Source organism: Apostichopus japonicus, chromosome 13, assembly GCF_037975245.1.
Source record: "Apostichopus japonicus isolate 1M-3 chromosome 13, ASM3797524v1, whole genome shotgun sequence".
Classification (NCBI taxonomy): domain Eukaryota; kingdom Metazoa; phylum Echinodermata; class Holothuroidea; order Aspidochirotida; family Stichopodidae; genus Apostichopus; species Apostichopus japonicus.
In genome coordinates, this window is record NC_092573.1 from 24,698,992 (window position 1) to 24,722,912 (window position 23,921).

Below are 23,921 nucleotides of genomic sequence, written 5' to 3' on the forward strand. Positions count from 1 at the left end.
AGGTTAAGAATAAGAGCTTGGCTATCAATGACTCAGCAGAGTCAGGAAAGGAGTAATGATACAACGCAATTATGCGTGCCTGGCTGTTTGTCACAGAGCTTGGATAAACAATGCCAGCAATGAGGAGCCTACAGTAGTAACAAATTCGCCAATGGCTGCATTGACAGGACGGGGGATTCTTTTTCTTTTTTTCTCTTTTTCTTTCTTTCTTTCTTTCTTTCTTTCTTTCTTTCTTTCTTTCTTTCTTTCTTTCAAAAGTTTGATATATATGCTAGTTTCCAAAAATCAATATTGAACTTGTGGAAGTAGCATGCTTCATTGACTGTTGAAATGAGTGAAATTATAAAGAGCCAGCTTCAACTAAAGAAGCATCAACGTTAATATCGATATCATAAAGTAACCTTTTTGGACCCAGTCGGGTGTGTGTTAATGTCCAAAATGAATGTGGTGTCACCTCCCAGGGTCACAGAAAACCAAGTCAACTTGAAATCAAGGACATACTCCAGTTTCAATATTCTCTCTCTCTCTATCTCTTGTTGGTTTTAAAAGTGCTCCAAAGAAACTTTACCGTACCTCTAGGCACAGAAGCTTTGTAACCATGGCTCAGAAATAACTTGGAATCAAATATTTATTAAATAAACAAAAGTTATTACAAAATCTTAAAATAATGACTTTGAAGTGTAACCAAGATGTAGTACAAACTATAGCAGTTCAAAGTACTATATATTTATATAAATATATATTTATATAGATATATATTTTGTATATAGATATATATACTGTACATACAGTATATATATAAGATATGCGGTTCCAGTTCTCATGACATGATAGAAGGCAAAATGCAAAATTGTTCTTTTCAAATATGAGGATCAATTTTACAAGTAAACTTAACAATGTTATTTATACTCAAATTTGTATGTCAAAAACTTAACACAGTATGTTAGTGAACCATAAACATAACACCTGAAGAATACAAACTGTTCATTAACGGTTCCCCTTGGTTCTAGTCTTAACAGTAGTTCATACAATAACATCAAAGTTACCTCTCAGTACAAGAAGGTACTACTGGTCTGTCCGTGTACACATTATAAAGGACCTTTATTCTGTTAGGCTTACACTATAGGCTTCAACTTTCTGCATAGAAATACATGCACTGGCTACCATTTGCAATGTCAACAACTTGAAAATTATGTGTCCTCTTTGTAATTAAAAATACATTTGTGTGATTTCACACTGGTACATAAGCAGCAGCACTATGGATTAGCAAATACAATGAATAGTGTTCAACCGATTAACCTAATCGGAATCGGAATCGGTACGAATATTGCATAATCGGAACATAATCGGAATCGGTAAAAATTACGTGGAATACCAGTTATTTCATACCGATTATTCAAAAACATATGGAAGGTTAAAATATCATTATTCAAAAACATATGGAAGTTGAAAATATCAACTGATGTATTAGGTTTGTTCCTATACTACGAAATATTAAAATACGACACCCTCGATACTTCTTTCACAGTGTATACTTTCATCAATTTATGCTGCCAGGGTCACTGATTTTGCTTCCCTCGTGGTTAGTGACTTCAAATTTCTTGGCACAGTAGGCATAGCAGCAATACCAATTTCGGGAATTAACGAATGTGCTTGACAGGGTCGGAAATAAGCGGGAGCGATGTGCTACAAAGCCCTCCTAAAGCACAATTACGAGTGTGAAATAGAAATATAAGAAAATCGCCCTCGTTATATCAGGTGTCTGTGTAAAATTAATTGTGACATGAGTTTGCTTTAGCTAGGAAAGTTGCAGCGCGAACCGCGCAAACAGTTTTCACATCCCGCATCAAATTTGAAGCAGTGCGGTAGGGTCGCGCACAATCCCCGAGAAGTTAACGTGGAAAATTACGGCATGCACGAAGCAATTTCAGTACCAGCGAAAATAACCTAAAATCCTCACAAATCTCCGACCACATGGTAGCCTTACTTCACACTAAGTCAACTGCATGGAAATCTAACCTTGCCATCTGTTTATTCGCTCTAGTTGTGTCGCAAATAAAAAATAAAAATATCCACGGAAACTGCAATCTTCGACCACATGTTAGCCTAACAACCACACTAAGTCAATGAGAAATGAAGCCTAACCATCAGTTTGCCACAAAAAAAAAAAAATGCGTAGCAAACTTTCAATTTGCTGGAAATCGGCATTTGTTTGGAAGGTACTGTAAGTGATATGTCTTATAGAGGGAATGTTATATTTTATTTTGGAGTAGTTTCTAGTTGTTATTATTTCTTTACATCAATCTGGTATTACATTTTAGAGTAATTTTAAACAAGTTACGATGGTACAATTTGCTTTTCAGTTTGATTGGCCTAAGCTTACATTTTCTAATTGAACCTGAATAGAGTTAAATAGGAAACGAATAGGTATGTTTAACTTGAAGTTCATAACATTTCTATTTGTTCATAAACAGTATAATATTGAAAATAAGTAGAAAATAATGTCGGAATGAAGGCAAAATGTCATTAAAATTTACACTTTGGTAAAGATTGAAGATGGATGGTTTGTCTGAGATACTTTTTGAGATGGATATTTTGAGTAACTATTCTTAGCCCATTTCAAGCCATTAACAGGTGACATTCACGTCGAGGTGGTTAGGCCATTCGCTTAGCACAGCACTCACTAGGTAGGATGTCATATTTCCGTATTTTGGAAATTTAAAAAAAAAAAAACTTTTTTTTTCTTTCCGAGAAACTCCTGAGGTAATTTGGTACATACAAAATGATACCTTAGAGCCTTGTATAACAACGAAGCAAAAGGAAACAGGGGAAAATCACAACAATTATTGTTTCTGTCAAACTTTATCGCCCATTTCGTTTATACGGGATATTTTCTCATTTTCAAATAATAGGAATCGGAATCGGTACGATTATGGAAAAAATAATCGGTAATCGGTATTTTCTGTTGTGCATAATCGGTTGAACACTAACGATGAACATACAGTGTGTATCATACAGTATGAATGATTAACTGTTTCAGTTTGCCTATAAGATAAATATTCTTTGCCTGTAGTAATGTGTATTCAAGAACAAAACTCTTGCATTCATTAATTCTGTCTCTGTCACTTATTGTTGCAACGTATAATTCACATACTAGACTTCCTCATGAAAACTATGCAAAACTAGTTCCTTGAAATCTTTTGAATTTCATTTGAAGAAACAAACATCAAGCCAATTTGAAACTGTTAATTCTCCTTCACTCGAACTTGGTTGCATAATATTTGCATGTGTGGCCCTACTTTTTTTACCTTTCTGCTCTTCAGAAACAGGTAGCCTTGAGTTTGAATAAACTGTGGTTAGATGCTTAACCAATTAGATACTTCTTCTACTAATCAAATATGCCTTACATGACGACCCATTTTGAGTCGGTGTGGTACTTTCGTCTGCCTAACCCACCTACCTAATACTCACACAATTCCAATATCCTATACTCCTCAATCTACAGAAACAGTGATATTTAAACATTTGGTGGCCTACGAAATAATCAATTGTTCAAAATGTTCATTGCTGACAGTTTTTTGTCCCTGCACAAAATTCACCTTATTTTTTTACAAAAATGATATGAAAAAAACCATAACAATGCAGCTACAGTATTAAATTAGCATGACATGACTCGCCACTTTTCAGAATTGAAGAAAAAGAATGAATTATTCACTATTTATATTTAGATTCATTTTGGTGCAAACATCTAAGGATAATGTTAAAATAACATACTGTACATGTACAAGTGTAGTTAATCAAGATTGAAGACTCCATTGTGACTTATTTCTTCACTGATTTGGTAAAAATTAGCAACCAAATTTATGCAAAATGACCATACAGTACACTACATAGTTTACACTATTCCTTTTATTTCTTTTAAATGCAAATTTTGTGAAAATGCCTGGTCATGTTTTTTACCAACTGTACATCATTTTCAATTTGAACAATTAATTATCAAATCTGCCATTTTTCAGTGCCATGATATTTCAAATGTAGAACATCTGATATCTTAATTTGTAATAAAAAGAAGAAAAATTGTATTCCATTATAATTCTATTATATATATTCTAACCCTGACTGTCATTTAAAGTAGGGTACCATAAAATAGGTTGAAAGGAATTCCAGCAAAAGAGAGATGTAATCAATGAAAATTGCACTTAATGTAAAATGTTATCACGATCCAGGTGCAGCTCCTTTTTCTTGAATACAATTAATTTAACAACTGGGCGATTTTAATGAATCGATAGTAAATTCTGCCATGGTAATGAGACGGGAGGGGGGGAGGGGGAATCCTGACAATGGTGTGTAAAGTGGCAAACAATGCTCCATTGTTTGCGGAGCACACTGGCCGGACATGTACCAGACGTCTTGCCATTTTATCCTGACACACTTTCGAATAAAATTCTTGGCGATGAATTCGATTAAGTTGATTGTAATGAAACATACTCGTTGGTGTTTGTTTCTTAATGTAGACACCAACTACCATCCAGAATATTTAAGTTAGTTAAAATGATATAAATTGACCCACTTCTGGGTAAACCTAAATATCTGCCGCGAGTAACGTATTCTTGAATTACTTAAAGGGTACTGTATACTGGAAAATAACTCGTCCAAGGTTATGGTTGAGATAGACGTGATGTATATGATGATCAATAAAAGATATTAAATGCCTACTTTATATCGATGCATGATGGTAAACTGAAGTGCTATATAGGAGGTAGCAATCTTTACTACTATGATCAATACAAAATAATGCCAATTTATAGATGCATGATGGTAAACTGAAGTGCTATAGGAAATTAGGAGGTAGCAATCTTTACTACTATGATCAATACAAAATAATGCCAACTTATCGATGCATGATGGTAAACTGAAGTGCTGTAGGAAATTAGGAGGTAGCAATCTTTACTACTATGATCAATACAAAATAATGCCAACTTATCGATGCATGATGGTACACTGAAGTGCTATATAGGAGGTAGCAATCTTTACTACTATGATCAATACAAAATAATGCCAACTTATCGATGCATGATGGTAAACTGAAGTGCTATATAAGAGGTAGCAATCTTTACTACTATGATCAATACAAAATAATGCCAACTTATCGATGCATGATGGTAAACTGAAGTTCTATAGGAAATTAGGAGGTAGCAATCTTTACTACTATGATCAATACAAAATAATGCCAACTTATCGATGCATGATGGTAAACTGAAGTTCTATAGGAAATTAGGAGGTAGCAATCTTTACTACTATGATCAATACAAAATAATGCCAACTTATCGATGCATGATGGTAAACTGAAGTTCCATAGACCTGAGGTAAAAACCTTTTCTTGAAAAGAGGAAACAAAACACAACCGTGATATATTGGCCTGTGTGGCAGATGTAAATGCTTCTGAACAGCTGCTAACCATTTTATAACATCATTTGTGCCACTTGAATCTTTAATACTAATTCCATAGCATTTACTGCATTATTATCCATGATTGTTACGGGTTGAACCCCACGCTGATTGTCAAAATAATGGAATTAATACAACCTATAATTTAAATAGTGATATTGTTTTCATCAACTGCACTGCTAAATAGTGTTCACGTTCACTTTGAAAATATGGGACGAAAAACAACAGGAGAGGAAATTTAAAGGGTTCCCATCTCCAAAGTGGCACTATGACATCATACATTGATAAACATGGCAGTACACATGATATCCCTCTTCAGCTTCACCTTGGATATCTTCCAAACCTAGCAAGATTGAGCTTTATGGATACCATTTCTCCTAAACGATCTTTTTCATTAACAATTAAGGTAACAATGTCAGTTGGGTTTTGAGTCTCCTTCAACTTGTCTTTGTCTTTTTGGATAAAAGTGACTTGCTATTGATAAAATTATGGTCATTTTTAACAACAGTAGTACCAAACCCCCTTCCCCTCCCCCCCCCCCCCAAAAAAGCCACGCTTTAAGCATCCTTACTCTATAGGTAAAAGCTATGATATAATTCAAGTAGTATTTACTGTATGGATCATCAAATCTTCCTGAATGCTCTAATGGATCTACTGTGCAGTATTTTATTACTAGACTCTTTGAAATAATAATTAAGTAATAAAAAAAAACAAAGGAGCTAAAGAAGAAAGAAGCTAAAACTGTTTTTTAATTAATTACCAGATATCGTAAAAGTACATCATCAGACAGTCTAATGATGCTGTTTCGATCGGTAAATGTTTAATCTCCATTTCCAGTTAACAGGAAAGAAAAGAAAAAAAAGCTCTGATATAATAAACTCAACTCAACCCTAATATTACGAGGATGATTAGTGTCATTAACATTATACCACTTCTATTATTAATATTCTCTTATATTAATTTTCTCAGATCTAAATCTGATATGCATATCGCCTAAAATTTCAAAATAAGAGACACTATGAATTAACGTTTAATGGAGGATGTACTTGTTATGTTCAACTTATACTTTGACATTTACAGACTCATTTAGCACTGAGCTTGTTAATCATGAGCAAGACGACCGATTACTTGAGCATGATTTGGTAAAAACCCTGCCTCGAATGTCAAGACGGGGGGGGGGGGAGGGGGGATTACAAGTCAATACAATTTTATGGCATTTCTCAGAAAATGTCTTTTAAATACAATCAACTACATTATCAGTTGCGAATGACACATAAACTGTCTCCACGGATGTTTCTGTTCTTCCTTATATTTTTACCCAACAAAGGGCGAAGGAAAGTCTTGACTACTGTATGCAACAAAAACAAGGGGTTGTCTAGACTATGCAACAAAACGAAGAAAAGTATACTGACCTTAATCGCAGAATTTGTTCAATTCAAATATTTACAAAAGGAGAAAATGTTAAGGAATATTTGCTTTACACATGCTATAGAAATAAGCTCACAAAATACACAACAATAATGATGTTCTTTTGTATCCTAAGGTTTGGAGGTAAACTTTATTATCAAACAATGAATGTGCCAGTAGAAGTTCTTAATATACTGTACAGCTTAGTATAGTACTGTATGTTGCTAGTTCCAAACTGAAAGTTCAACCTGTCAGGATTGTGAAAAAGTCTGGAAATTTTTGCAAGTTGTTAATACTGTAGTGCATGTGTCTTTGGAACCCTGTTCATATCTTCAACTTACGATTGTTAGAGACATGGACCATTTAAACGGTAACAGTTGTATCCATATCACTGATGAAGTGACATCTTCTTTGTCCACAACTTCAGTGTATTTTTTAACCAATAAACCTTGATTGTTTGGTTCTGACAATGAAGAAAGTATACATGTACTGTACAGGTATACCGGTGAGCTGGTTAAGCGACTCGGCACTTTGTTTGGACTACTGTGTACCCTACAGTACGACATTTAGCATTTATGTGGTTGCATTTTGTATCTGTCGATCCCAAAACAGGCTTTGTTTTATTAGTAAAGCAGAAAAAACTGATTGCAGTACAGCAGACCAGTAGATCTCCTATTGAGAAACTTAGTAGGGAAGCAGAGAGAAGTCCCTCGAATCAGGTAGCTTTTGCAGCTACGTATATATGCAAAGTTATACTGTATCTACAGTTGCTCTCTTGAAGGGCTAACCGCATAATATAGCTAATTCCAATGACAACTGATTTAATGGATGGACATTACATTATGTATCAAGATACTGCACATTATAGTGACAATCTGCCAGCAATAAATTTGCCATAACAGTTGATCTTAAGATGTAATGTTAATGACACATTTGGAGCACCAAAAAAGCATGATAAAGGCAATAAATGACCCATAGAAATGCAACCAGAACTCTTTATTAGTATGAAAGCTTCAAAATTGGCCCAATAAAAGTATACACTGTACTTATATGCAGCATTGCACCTGTCTAACTTTAACTTTTTACTTCAAGGTGAGTGATTCTCCCAAATCAATGATGAAGTGATGAAATACTACCCTAGTGTTCATTCATAGCATATTGCCCATGTAGAGAATGAGATGAAGAAAAAAGAAAGAAAAAAAAACTGCTCCTCTAACAAATTTATCATCTTCAAACATAATCAAAGATTTACTCATGACAAATGGTATTGCTTAATGTCCTTTTCTCCCAGGTAATACACCGTCGTCACCATGGCGACAAACCTTGCGTGCAAACAAGAAAACTGCCAGGATGCATGGATCCAAATCAAGAGATAAAGACGATATTGATCAAACAAGTGCATGCCTTGTTAGAAGCAGAAATTAAATACACGCTTTTCTGTTTTTTTGTGTTTTTTTTCTCTCTCACCTCTTATTATTTTTTTCCCATTCTTTTTCTGCATAGTTCATAGTTCTAGGTAAAACGGTTAAGTAAATATTGAGGTATATATCACCAAACCAGTGCTCTAGAGTTGTACTGCAGAGGAGAGGACTTAGCTACAAGGCAATGATATCACCATGAATATGCATCAGAAGCTTAAAATCAAATCCGCAACAAACTATGTAGTGAAATCATATTTCCTTTAAATATAAACTGAAGACATGCAGTAACTACAGTAAAATCACAGTGCAGTGTATATATCAGTTATACTACTAGAGAAGAAAAAGTTTGCACCCCAGGGATGCAAGTCCCCAAATATGTTTGCTTTCCGTAAAAACAAGCTTGCTTCCCGATCGAACACCAATTGCGTTTATTGTATAACCTACATTTGCTGGTGTAGTTGTATAAATGCGATCCTTTCACTGTCTATACTTTGCGAAATGTCTATATGTACACTATATAGGACAGATGGCCCAGTGTCCCAGCTTCGCTGTTTTACAGGGGCAGCCCGTCTGCCACACTTTTTTGCCCCCTGCCCTTTCAACCGATTTTCACCACCCAGCCCCTCTCTCAACCACCCTTGTAATTCCAAACACACCAACTCTGTAGCTCCATGCTTTGACCTTGCAGGGACAACCAATTTTTCAAAAATCCCCGTACCTACAAAAATCTCTCGCTATAATCACACAGTTCACTACTGCATGTTCATAGGCCTGTCCGAACTTCGGAATAATTGGGCAGTGACCTGGTAGTGAGTCATTGGGGCCTAGTCCTGAAGTTATTTTTCGTAGGCAAGGTAAATTTGAGTGGATACATGTTGAGGGGAGACAGATAAGCTTTGAGAGGTACAACCTCATCCGTAAGTACTATACTTAATGGTTGGTAGTGGGGGGTCTACAGTAGTCTGAAATTCAAAGGTGAGGTAAAGTAGAGTGGAAACGTGTTGAGGCAAAAACAGAAAAGGCTCTATGAATGAGTTACAATTGTAATGCTAATGACTACTGCATTATTTATATTTATAAATAGGTATCTTGGTCACGGATTCGCATCACAAGTAATGACATGCAGACTTGTAGTAAGAACTTAATGCTTCAAATAGCAAATAAAGATCCACTTTGTGATCTTAGTTCACAGCTCCACAAGACAAATGACCTATCTTTAAGAACCTGTCATCGTAAAAAAGACTAATACCTTTTAAGAAACAAATAGCTCACAATGCCATTATCAAAGGCAATGTTCTGGAAAGCTGGCAATAAAGTCTTTATAAATTGGTCCTTTTACTCTCACATATTGTCATTAACAAACCATAACGCCATCAGACATGCTTGAGTAGGCATCAAAATTAATAAAAAAAGAAAAGAAAAAAATAAGAGGAATATCACTCAAAACAAGATACACCCAGTCACAGTAGGGATAGAAATCAACCGAGCTTGTCATATGCTAGTATGAATAATCTATCTTGTAAACATACTGCAAACTGCTTGTACAAGTTCAACATAATAAACTACTGTATGCTATGTTATGCAGTGTACCTGCAGTACAGTAGTGTATGTGTAATGTTCAAATGATGACATGACAGACTGTCAAAGCTGTAATAAGGTAATGTACAGGTGGTACCCTAAAGGTAAGCAGGATGGAAGTCTGTATTTTACAGAAGGTGTCCACCACTGCAGGGGGGGCTCAAACAATGGGCTATTAACTGGCTAAACGCCAGTAGCTTGTGAGGAGACAGGTAAGCGAGGAGCGAAGTAAATTGTTGAGCACATAAACACACGATAATTAAGTCAGTTAACGAATACAGTATCAGTCAAAGAATCTGCATGATTTCTGTACATATTGAACAGAAATGTATGACAGTAACTGTATTGTATAACTGTAACTGTATAATAACTGTACAGTATATAACTAACTATAACTATACCTGTAACTGTATTGTAACTGTACTGTAACAGTATTACAGTACAATATCATGTCCTTTTGAGTTACTGATATCAAATATATAAAGAGATTAGATATTAACTGACAAGACAAGTAAGCTATCTAGGCTGTGTAATGCTGATGAGGATTCCCTTGTGTTTCCATAGCGATATGTTCATGTAAATACTGAAAAAAACAGATACAACGTAAGTGAGGAGGGAGGGGTTGTTTGGGAGACAACAGGCCATAAATTAGTCCTAAACTTGTTTCACTGGCATGATAATAGTGTAACAGGTTGTTTGAAACATGATAATTATCATTTACAGTAAGCATAAAAGCAAAATGTAGGAATTTCCATCGCCAAAGGTGTACAGAACAATTAAGCTACGAAAGTATACGAGGAACTGCACTGATAACAGTCTATTCAGTCAGGTTTCTTACAGACCTAGAAAACAGATTTTAGACAGCTTTGTAGGAATGTGCTGTACATACCACAAAAAAAATATATATAGTGCTAACTTTACTCATTATTTCAAATATATGATCGGGCGTGAAATATAGGGAAATATATCTACATAAATCTGTCAGTCATTTATGTCTTCTACCTGTCTACATTTCTGATCGTAGATAAGAATTCAAAGTCACAGAATGATTGATTACACCTTAAATGCAGTAAAACTATTCAACAACCATTTTCCCAACAGGAGCCTAGATGTATAAATATACTGTACAGGTACAGTATATGCAGCTTGAAGGAATCAAGTCATACATGACAGCATGTTTAAATATTTAATATGTAGTAGAGGGAGAAATAAAATATTACCTACACACAATGATTGATTTGAATTTCTCAGTGCTCCAGTATAGAGCTCATCTCCTCTCTGTCTCTCTCTGCCTCTCTCTCTCTCTCTCTCGCTATACACACACACACACATACAGTACAGGTTCTAGAGAAAGATGTACTGTATAATGACATTCAGTAATGCCAAATTTAAAATACTCAAACCAGCTGCTTGACAAAAGACCGAAAAGGTCTTCGTTTTAACTTTAAAAATATGGGGAGTGTTTCTTGACGTGCGTTACTTGAAATTACAAATACCATGAGTCGTATACCTGTACCTACTGTACAGCACCTGTAGGCATACAATGTCCTGTATTTATACGATGTATGGCACCACTGACCATTTAAGACTTTCTATCAGGCTTCCTTAAAAAGAAAATAATAATATATGGCAGATCAAACTGCTGTAAGGTACTGTACAGCACTGTACGATACTGTGCTGTACGGTATGTACAGTATGGTACTGTGCTGGAACGGAGTTGTACTGTAAAGTAGTTCTATATCTAACGCAAATACTTTTGGAAAATTGATTGTTGTAATGTTCTGCAACCTATTATACTGTAAGTTACAGACTTTGGCTTACAGTATATATGTATAGCAGCTCTAGGCTATGTTGAAAAGATGTATAATTTTAAATGTAAAACTGCACGCAAAACAGGTGCCTTAGATTTACTGTACCAACTATCCACATGTCATATTTTTAGTAAATTTCGCTTTTCACGTTTGGTTAAAATCACTGTGTGCAACGATCATCAAAACAGTCAACCAAATGGCAAAATAAGGAACAAAAGCTTTCTTTTTAATTACCGAAAGTAAACCGAGGTCTATAACATCATACTGGTCATCGGAATAATAGGAGCTTATCAAATAATTAAAAAGGGCAGGTGTGGAGTGGGAGACAGGTAAGAGAGGAGCAAAGTAAATTTTGTGGGATACCAATTTGTTACCTAAAACATCCTCCTCCTCCTCTTATAGATTTCATATGAAAGAGAAAAGTCTGATAAACACCTCCCCTGACAAAATAAGAAACGCGCTGGGATACAGGAGCTAAAATTACTGGATAGTGTCCTTTACCGTAGGTGAACGAATTTGTATGTAGGAGCTAAAATTACTGGATAGTGTCCTTTACCGTAGGTAAACGAATTTGTATGTAGGAGCTAAAATTACTGGATAGTGTCCTTTACCATAGGTATATAATACAATGCATTTCAATGTTTCCATGGACACAGCAAAAAAGGGAGTCATTTCTTTACAATTTGGTACTGCATGTACTCAACTGTTGTTTATTTCATAGATCTCAAAAGTGCTGTAGTCACTCCGAGTTGTGAGGAGACAGGTAAGTCAGTAACCCACGTAAATATTATAACCATTTTATAGCCGTCCATTAGCGATTGGCGATGACTTGCACAATAACTACATTGGCAAACTTTGAATAAACACAATTATAATAGCAAACTGCATTAAATTTGCTCTGACACAACACCATACTTACTTTTCGTGTGCAATGAGACACAAAAAGAAAAAGAGAGTTTCTAATGGAAGAGTCAAAAGAGACATTTGTATTGCTAAATGCAATGAAAGTCAAATTTTACTAAAAGCCCACAAATGAGAAAAAATTAGCTACTGATACAATCTTCAAAAGTGGTGACAGAATTATTATGTACATTACCAATACCATAAAAGCAGGGCAAATCACATTAATTATGGATGCAACGATCTTTAATCAAGAAAGATAGCTGTGTTTGAATGCAAACGATGGATGATGGGACTTGCAAAACTATCTGCTCGCATCAATATTTAGCACCACAGAATACAGTTTTCAGCGAGGAAAGAGTGATACTTGTCAATTCAAAACCTTGAGAGTAAAAGCCCAAAAAATAAAATAAAAAAGGAAAAATTATACTATTTGCAGTGGTGGCGCTACTGGGGGCGTGAAGGCAATTGTCCCCCAGATTTCCCCTTGCCCCCCCCAATCAGATCTGCTAGTTATCCAAAATATACAGAACTAGGCTAATATTTAGTTTGTGTTAGAAACAGCTTCCAATGCAGTGAATTAATGTGAAAAAGTGTCAAATGATAGCATCATTTTGCATCTAAGTCACTTTGAGGAATTCCCAAAGGGGAGAGGAAACCCCCCTCCCCCATATCAGTGTTATACATTATGCCACCTAAAAATATGCTTTTCCCCCTAGTTGCCCCAGATTGCCGTTTTCTTTTGTTGCCTGTAACTTATAGTATTTGATTGGCACAGTTATTAAAAACCAGCAAATGAACATAAGTCTACTGGATATACATAGTGTACTGTACATGCTGCCTCTGATCAATGTACCATACATACATAATATATCTAGTTTCATAATAAACAGTATCCTACTGTACTTCCTAATGATGGCAGATCTACTCAAATGCTGTAACTTGTGAATGATGGAACCAAAGGGTTACGTTATTAGGAAAAAATCCTTCTCCCAGCATAAATTAACCAGAACTACAGTATGTAAAATTTGGACAGCATAATATACACAGCTGGTTTGAAGTGTATCAATTTTATCAAACAATTTGAAATGGGATGAAAAGTACCCATTTGAATTGTCTTAGTTTATTTGAACATTTGGTATGAACACCAGTGTCCAGTACCTTCTTTTCTTTTTTTGAGATTCCTGTTAGCAGACTTCTAAAATTATTATCTACACTCTGAAATAACCCATAATGCAACTGTTCTACCTAAGAAAATGAAAAAAAAAGAGATACAACAACCAATGGAATGACAGACACATGGTCACATGACCATGCTGCAGGGCTACTTCATTAGCTTAACGATATGTTAGCAAGGGGCTTAATTAGCAATATTTCATTCATCCCAAAGGTCATACCATATATAACCACACCAGTACTTTACTACCTGTGACTTCCATGAAAGAAACAAACAAAGCCAACGTAATCATCAAAATGATTTCCGTGCGAAGTCCTCAAAGGATTCTTCTTTTTCTATGACTACTAATAAACCTAATGAGCTCCTCAATGTTAGCGTTCCTTTGAAAACAAAGCACTTATAGTGTTTGTCGCTGGTGTTGTGCAACACAGTGTATGAAATAAATAATGATCTCAATCTTATTAAAGGAGAATTTTTTTGATGATGTTAAATTAAAGTAACTCTAACTAAAATGTGGTGTTCTGTTACTAAATATATGTCAGCTCATAATATACTGTATGCTTTTGTATTGATTGACAATGTTACCCTCTGACATTTGCTGTCTGTAACATCATATAGTACAAGGAAACACAGTGTACAGTAGAAAACAGATAAATAATTAATTTGAATGGTATTAAAGAGATATTCAAATGATCAAGTTTGAAAACCTGCTCCAATTTTGGTTTGTAAAATGAAAACCACATCCTGATGTATGCTTCCTTGAAGGACGATTTCATTTTTTTTACATTTAATGCATTTTTAGGAATGTATCTGACAACATTTTTGTAAGTGAATGCCACCATCATGACCAGTGTGGCTATGATGTCATTAAGTGGTCTGAATCCATACTTTTTTTTGAAAGAACATGTGCAGGCCATGATGACATCACAGAGAATCCACCACCGCCGGTGGAGTCGAAATGGATTGATCTGGAAACAGTCACAGTTTTGAAGAAAATTAAAGCTTCCAGAGACAAATATTTGGTTATATTTTAACTAGTTAGAGTTAGTTTTTCATGGGCGTTTACAGTACAAGAGTGTACCACAAACCTTTCCGCTCAGCTTAATTCTAAGAACGTAGAAGGTGAGGCAAAACCTTTTTTGAGGAACGACCCATTTATACAGAGGCCTGTCAAACTGCCACAATATTTCTCAAGAGGGACTTGAAAGTTTACGTGGACAAAATAAAAATTGCAAAACCTGAATACACAGCGAAGCTCAGACATTGCGGTAACACGGAAGAAATAATCAGTTTACCATCGTGATGATTCAGAATTCAGTAGGCACAATCAAGCTGAATATATACGATATGTTCTAGCACATCCAGCTCTCAATCAGACCGAGAAAGTGCAAACCGTAAATTGCATAAAGGTTACTACTCCTTTGCACTTTTTTTGAGAGATCAACCCTGACGACGATGACATCAAACAATTTGTTTCAAGCGGGTTTAATCTTGGAAGAGTCAAAAGTGTCATTTACATTAGCCAAGATGTGTACAATTCTTCATTTACAATATGCCACTGTTCCGGGGGAAATCTCCACCTGCCAATGTGACTTTTCGGAGATGTTGAGGAATGAAAGTCTTACAGGCAATGTGGCGGATAAAGTGTCTAAACAGGAGCTCTGTAAGAACCCCCCAGCAACAACTACAGGAAGATGATCAATGTAAGTTGTTGTGAGGGCAGATCGTAATCTCTCAACTTCTCTCTTCTTCTTCTCTTCTTTTTGCAGAGAGAACGGGGGGGGGGGGGGAAAAATGAGATAAAACAAAAGAAAAAGAAGAAGAGGTGTATCCCAAAGGAGTGTCAAGGAATTATTCAAAGACAGATCTCTCAACAGCTATAACTGTACAACTTTTCAAGGAATGAATATCAGTTGATGTCAGTTGAATATCAGTTTGATGTGCCGTATCAGGAAGCACAATGTTGACATGGAATTGCAATGGGCTCGAAATCCCCCGCCCGCCGGCCCTTCACCAACTATTGAGTAAATCTTAGATTTTACGGTGATAGGTCGTTTCATATTTGTGCACCACGTTTACATGGAATGACCTGCCACCAGCAATTGGTCTGTTACCCAGTTTTGATTGTTGTTAGTCCCAACTTAAAACTCATCTATTTATCATGTACACTTTAATGACTGATCTTTATTTTAATTGTCCTAAACCTTATTTATGTTAGTTTCAGTAAATTTATTGACTTTCTGATTTTGCTATGACTACTGTACTTTATAACATTTTACTCCTCTGTAAAATACCCTATATTTGTACTTCTTAAGATTTTACTGTAGTCCATCAATGAAAAGTGCTTTGAGAGATATCCTTTTATGTAAATACATATTTATTATACATATATTATACATATATGCCAGAACAGCAACAATAATGGAAAATATAGTCTTCAGCCATTCCAGTTTACTGGGATTAAACGATACTCTCTTTACTACTGAAGACAACTGCTCTTTGCATCTCTTAGTTAAACCCTTATCACCCACTGTAAGCTTTTTCTAGTGGCGTCAATAACAAGAAATATATTCAAATCTGGTGCATTTAATCTCCATTTATGGATCAATATTTTGTTATTTGTTTTCTATTTTCATCTCCTCATTAGGTCACTTCCATATTTCCTTGACAATCTTTCCCCTCACGTTGACTTTATTACGGCATGAAACAGCAATCATTTTCTTTCTTTCTTTCCCCTTTTTCCTTCGACTGACTACGTATGAATTCCAAATGGTGGCATAAATTAAGACGGTATGACTACTTAAAACTTGCAACTCACTTTTCAATGGGTTTAGCCTCGAGGGTTTTTTTTCCAAGGGAACAGCTATTTTTTACTCCATGAAGAGTGTATGTAAATCAAGTAAAAAGTAGTGCTGAATGCTTTTAATGCAAAAAAAACACAATTTTTGAAAGGGAATAAATTGAGGTCACTTATAATCAATAGTTCATGGTTTGCTTATAAAAATATGAAAGAAATATATAAAAAAAAATTTAAAAAGCAAAAAATTTGGCCCTGAAATTGATAAATGTTCCCCACATATGAATGATATTATTCATGATGTATGTGATTTTCAATATGTGGGTTGCTTTTCTAGCTCACATGAAATGTCCTTCATGAATGAAAAATAGTCTATGCCAGCTTGGTTCACTTGTTCTTTCTTTGAAATTTCTATCTGCAAACCACAATGAAAAAGTCTTCTATACTGTACTTAATATAAAATTCTAATATTGCTGCTGTACCGTACACAAACATGTACATAATATTTGCAAGTTCACACATAACGAGGTCCACTTCTCACTTCCTTGAACAGTAGAAACAGTTCCCTTAAACTGGGTGGATCCTTTGAGTTTAGTGTCCCTTGCTAGCCCTGTGAAACTCCTTTATCTTATGAGGTTGTTGTCCCAAGAAAGCCAACTTTGATTCATACCTGTGTCAGGATGTGTGGTAACATATTTCCTACTTTAAAGGCTTATCTTCCTATGAGGTTGCCCGGAGTATACATGTTCACAAAGACAGTCACATACCTCTTGCTTTTTAATGGTAGTCAGAGAAAAACAAATTTCTATTTTGGACAGCTAAAATTGACTGTGGAGGATTAGTTTGTTGATATCAAATTCAAATTGCATCGTAAATAAAAACCCGAAATCATATTAAATGACAATAGTTTGCTATCATATATATATATATAGCTGGTGTTCTGTCAACACCATTGAACCTACACATATCTCCTACAGTGTACATCCTGCAATGACATACTGGTTATTGTTGTTTTGCTACATTTGTCTAGACTACCAAATTCGCTGTTCAGACAAACAAAATGTAAGGTCCTGGTCATCCAAGGGACAAGCGGAAAAACATCCTTAAAAAGTTACCCTGTGTTGAAAACTTTAACTTTGCAAAGTAGCACACTGCCTAGAGTACACATGTAGGTATGTTTAATTTTTAATATTCCCATACAATAACAAATTAACCCTTCCCAACTCTAATTAAACACTTTTCCTGGGATCAAGTTGCCCTCAGCTTAGCTAGTATAACCTGTTTATTTATCATACATACTGTATTTTTTACAGTAGACAGTAAGTAACAGACCTCTTACACTTATGATCCTATGTATACATGGGGTTGAGCAGAGTATAACCCATTAGTTACCTACAACAGTTGTAAATCAATACTTTAAAGTAATATAGAATAATTATTCTACTTAGAGATGGGGCTACACAGAGTATGTACAGACGTTTCAGTACAGTATATATTTACTAAGGTTTGAACTACTGTAGTATGTACAGTACAGTAGTAATAGTCTGGTCAGACAAACAGATTTGCCATTGACACAGCCTCCTGCAAAGTAAGTCTCCTTGTCCTTGCTAAATTCTCCTCACAAGAATCAGCAAACTTAAAATCTGAGTGAACTCTTGTCTCACAAGATCTTTAATTTGCACTAGTTAAGGTTATCATGTGGACGCTACAATAGACTAAACTGGCCTACCTTCTCTGGAACCTGAAAAGAACCAATATTCTCTTGCTTGAAAACTCAGCAGAGCTAATCACATTGAAATTGATTTTGGCTCAGTGTGGTGTAATTAACAGTAAAGTACAACTGAATAATGCTACTTTTGGGATCCCTCATAAAAACATTGATTTTTTTCCCCCATTTACTGATGCAACATCTATGAATGGAAATGGAAAGGAAATGATAGCATGCAATCTCACAGCCTTGAAATTTTCCTCCCAACATTATTCCACAAACCAGGTTGGGTTTTTAGTCATTGCAGGAAAGATTATTATTTATAGTCCCAACTTCAAAATCTTTTCTTAATATAGAATTCCAAGCATTTCATTGGAGGAGAAAACTGAACAACTTATAATTTCTGATTTATTTCATATATTTGTTGAATATAGTCGCCAATAAATATGTCAACAAGTCTAGGAGTCAAAATGTTTGGAACCAAAGGATAATCGCTATACTCTCTCTTTTACTGACATTGATGTGGATTAGAAACAACTTTCACAGTATTAGTGTCTTAGTTTGATTAATTTCCATACATCTTTGAGTAGTATTCCGTGAGAGGGTTTAGCCAAACATGAAAAAGCTGGATTCGCAACTCTACACAAACACATCCATCATTTTGGACCTACTGTATATGACAGAGACCTTTGTGAAGAACCAACTTGCGTAAACAGCTACTGTAGGAAAAATCTTCTTCTTCCATAATATGGGATATATCCTTCTGTAGTTGGTCTCGTCTGTGAGATATCACGGTTTGTCCACATATCTGGGAGCTGTGATTTTGCAATTTATCTGTGATGTCATAGTGTCACGAAGAAGGTTATTTTCAAGGACCAAATTAAAAACAGTGTTGAACCAACACCGTCATGAGGTCAAATTAACAGGTTCAAATATTTTGGGAGTCAGCATTTGCGAAACCCATCTCAAGTATAGAAAATAAACATTTGTAAGACCATTAATACTGGTAAAATACAAACACTTGAAGCACATGAGGCTCAATGATATCTTCAGAGTTCAGACGATCATCTTTTATCGACCAGAGATATTTCTCCTTGCTAGACAGCACTATTAGAGAACATGAACAAAAAACTTCTACCCTCCTTGGGAGATCATTTATTAACATATGAAGCATGATCAAAAGCCACATGTTTCTGCCCTAATTTTCCGTACTTGTTTAAAATTGTACAAACCATTCCGCTGATCAGATCTGATAATGTGTTCGTACATGTATGTACAGAATTCTTTATACTCAGAAAAAATGTTAAACAGGCAGTTGTTGCTTGCTAATCATGAATACAAGATGCAAAATACGCTTTGTGAAAGCTTAGGCCCCCCACCCCAACTCTTCCATCTCTCTATAACATTTTACTGTAGACTTTAAGTATATATATTGAAAACCACATTTTGTATTCCGGGCAGTAACGTTTCGATAGGCTAAGCTTGAAACCATGAAATATACAAAGATAACCGGATACCCCTCAAAGTCTAACTCAACAATCTCCGTGGTTAAAAGTTACAATCATTAGGATCGTAGGTAAAAGCACTTACAGTAGCTCAATACAGAACATTTTCCGTTATCAACTTAAAATGTAAACAATGCTGTATTCTTTTAATTTGTAACTATTAATAGTTTATGCCAAATTCAGAGATGGATACAGCAGGGGGCTGGGGAAGGGTCCGAAGGGAAATTGTTTGTCATTTGCAGGTAACACATTTCAGAATGGCTTTTGATTATTATTATTATTATTGTTAGTTTTTCTTAGGAGTGGGGGGGGCAAGAGAAGAGGGAAGATTACAAAATTTCATCTCGCTTTGTTTTGTGCAATGAAGTAAACATCACTCCCAAAATCAGAAGTGCTGCATATCTGCCGTAATGATGCTGCTTATCACCCTGCTGTTGATAGAATTTCCATATATCGTAATTACACTAAAACATAACACGTTCGAATCTTTGCTATTAAATTATATGTTTTAAACAGATGACGAGGCTTTAACCGGTAATGCCCAAAAATATTCACTCCACAATGCATTAACAAACATTTTGTCTTCCTTTCTTTATTCCTCATTGGTTTTGCGTATAAATAAGGGGTTAATCAACGGTCTAGCGTGCGTTACTCACAGGATTAATGCACGATCGGGGGATAATGCAAGCGATGCACGAGGGCGGAGCCCGAGTGCATCCAGCGATAGCATTAACACCCGGAGTGCATTAATCATGTGAGTAACGCACGCTAGACCGTTGATTAACCCCGTTCATTCATACATTACCATTTGTGTGGGGAAAAAATCATAAAACAAAACATTTTTGGTTACATATAACCAAAGATTTATTAAAGTGATGCCCCGTAATTTTACCGTACGTTACTCACAGGATTAACCACGGTCAGCTGACCTGAATGGACCAATAGGATTTAGGAATCTTTACTAAGTATGAATGAATGCAGCTTTATAAATCCTCTCTCGATCTTAAGCGAAGAAAAAACAAATGGAAAAAAAAAGGATGAGCAAACAGGGCATTATAACCAGAGTACAAGCAGCCTTTCTGACAAGAGCATTAGCATGGATCAGAGTTAATGGGTGTCAAGGCTAAGCGATACTGTTATCTAATGGAATATGTTATGTACAAAAACTGCATTTCATTAGCAACAAATGGGGGGGGGGGGATGATAAGTAAGGTTGGCATTATTTTTGCAATTACTGGGTCTTTTTGTTTCGCTATATCGGCGACAGAATAAATTAGATGTCTCCGGAAATGGACAGGAAAGTGAAGAATTAGGCTGAAGATTACAGAATATACTTTGGAGTGAAATTCAGATATTATAAGCTAAGACATACTGCTTACTCGTACATGAAGAGAGAGAGGTTAATTGATTCCATCACTGAATGAATTAACCTCTCTCTATTCATGTACGAGTAAGCAGTAATGTCTTAGCTTATAATATCCTTCTAATCCTTCACTAGTAAGGTACTTATGGCATTAACGGTCAACTTTAGGACACAGAAAGGCGGTGCTTCGACAAGCCGACACAAAAGAGGGCTGGTGGCTTGGTCAAGTCGACCCACAGTACAACACTAAACAAATCATCAGCTCTCTGAATATTCTGTCATACTGTACATTATTAGCACATTCTCCAGATTTTCAATTTTATTAGATACGGAAAACTTCATGGAAGAAATGAGCACTTTATTTGTATCCTCAATTGGTCTAAAACATACAGTAATGATATACGAATCATATAGGGAATCATTTATCCGGTACTAATCACCTTGTTCAATGTCATGCAGACTGGTCAAAGTTCATAGGTGTACTGTAGTATACTGTATATTGAAGTTTCTTTAATACCCAGAAACCCTAATATTTTCTAGAAGACGAAAATTGAGCGCATTCATACCTACACAATCTTTGAACACTAAATTATTCCCTGCCCCAAATACAATCCCTGCCCCACACACTACCCCCCCCCCCGTGGAGCAATTTGCAGACTTTCTTCTTTTAAAAAATTTCCACACTGCTACAAAACTTTTTGATCTCATTCTCAACTATTGCTGTGTGTGTGTGTGTCTTTCAACTGTTTCCATGGAGGTTTTGCCCACACTTGACAAATGACAGCACTAGTCTACTATATATAATAATCGAAGCAAATAAATTTGAAAAGGTGTGCAGAGCATGACGACGAAGGATGGAAACGAAAAAGAAAGAAAGAGGACTCCTAACATATTGATATTTCCATTTCTTCCCATTCTTCATTTCTTTCCCAATTTTTATTGCATCCGTGCTCAAGCAATCAAATAGGTACGTGTGTTTTGTTGAAAGTTCCAACAACAAAGGAATCAATAGATTTTCTTTTGTTTGTTTCCAACAGTAGAGGAAGGGTTGGGTTATGAAAGAACCATACCAATTAAATGAGTCTCTGAAGGCTGACTTTGCCTTCTATATTAAGAAGAGTTTGCTTTCAACACAGACCTAGTTTTTTTTTTTTTTTTTTTTTTTTTTTTTTACATAGATATATTTAGTTTGGTACAAGAAAAGGACTTCTTTATTCAAATTTGTAACTCCACATGAATGGTGACAGCACTGGGCGATACTTTAATTAACAATGGCGATACTTTAAATAATCATGGCAGCAAAGTTGCCTATCTATCCTATCCCAACAGAAGTGTTTATTGATACCTGTCAGCAAATATCAAAGTAATAACTTCCTGATGTCAACTTAAACTACTTTTATAAATAATAATGGCAAAGTTGCCTCTTTTTGAGAAATGGACATGCAATATTTGCCTAGGATACTTGCATTAAAGCAGCTTTATAAGGATATAATTTGTAAATATTGTAATGAGTGGTTCTTTCTAAATTTTCTTTTCGTCTTTTCCATCCCAAACAAAAGTGTTTATTGATACCTGCAATCACAAATCAAAATAATAACTTCACAATCTCTGATGACTTCTGATGTCAACTTAAACTACTTTAAATAATAATAATGCCTCTTTTTGAGATGGACGTTCAACATATTGCCTCTAGGGTACTTGCATTTAAAGCAGCCTTATCAGGACAAGATTTGGAGAGCTGTTCACACCTTTACGGTCAAACATTTGAAATTATAAGACCAGTGTGAACGTGTGAACGAGTGTGCATCTGAGTGTGCATCATGTATACATACAGTATATACTGTTTCTCTTTGGATGTGATACTGTGTTTAATCTCCCTAGAGATTCATCCTAATACAATGTGGGTGTTATAGATACTGGCCTACACTCGTCATTTAAGGAGAATCAAAAGTAACTGAAATTAAAGCATGCGTGAACTTAATTCACACTGACACCATACAAGGCAGATCAAGTTCTCGAAATAATGAAATAATCTTCGGTTATGCAGTACTTGAACGCTGGTCAAGACACCTCAGACAAAAACAGAGAAAATCAAAGGGGATAAGAAACAGAGCTGTAAACAGCTGAAGCAAGTTCAATTTACCTAAAGTATGAAGGAAACTCTCATGAGGACTTCATTGATGGTAATGACTTGAGCAATGTCGCTGGAGTTTTTTTTTTTGGGGGGGGGGGTCCCCTTCTTGTTTTGTAAGGGAAGAGATTACTTTTCATTACACCAAATGCTTCATGTACGTTGACATTTACTGTAGCCAAGAAATTCTCGTACATCATACGTACAACAAGTTTCCCTTAAATTCTGTTTATCTGTTGTTGTTGTTACATTATAAAAGAATGCAAAATGTCTACATGTTGGTGTTATACTGTACTGTACTGGTCACCGATATAGTTAACATACAAGTTGCAATAGGTTTGTATTCCTCCTGCCTCTCTCTCTCCCTCTCTCTCTCTCTCTCCCTCTCTCGTCTTCTTCATCGAGAAGCAATCCTCATCATCTTCACTGCCCGTTGCTGCTGATGGCAAGTCATTAAAGAAGGCAGTAAAGCAGTTTGATTGTCATGAATGTTTGGGGAAAAGGGTATCGATTTTGGGTATTTCAGTAGCTATGCATCTACCTCGTTCTTTTGTATCAAATTTGTGGATAAGTTATTGAAAGACTGGGAGATATTAAAAAAAAAAAAAAAAAAAATATCTGAGGGAAAAGAAAGGATGTTCTCATTCAGAGAGAGAGAATATATTTTCTTTTCTC

The 23,921-nt window shown here is 35.6% G+C and overlaps 1 protein-coding gene and 1 long non-coding RNA gene across 5 annotated transcripts in view; one reads left to right on the forward strand and one right to left on the reverse strand.

Moving 5' to 3' along the window:
• LOC139979172 (heterogeneous nuclear ribonucleoprotein K-like) overlaps positions 1-23,921 on the reverse strand; it is a 96,103-nt gene that overhangs the window by 42,490 nt on the left and 29,692 nt on the right. The window lies entirely within an intron of this gene.
• LOC139979177 (uncharacterized) lies at positions 6,009-20,495 on the forward strand. Its single transcript, XR_011797102.1, has 2 exons — positions 6,009-12,171; positions 12,227-20,495. It is a non-coding gene; the product is annotated as an uncharacterized lncRNA (long non-coding RNA).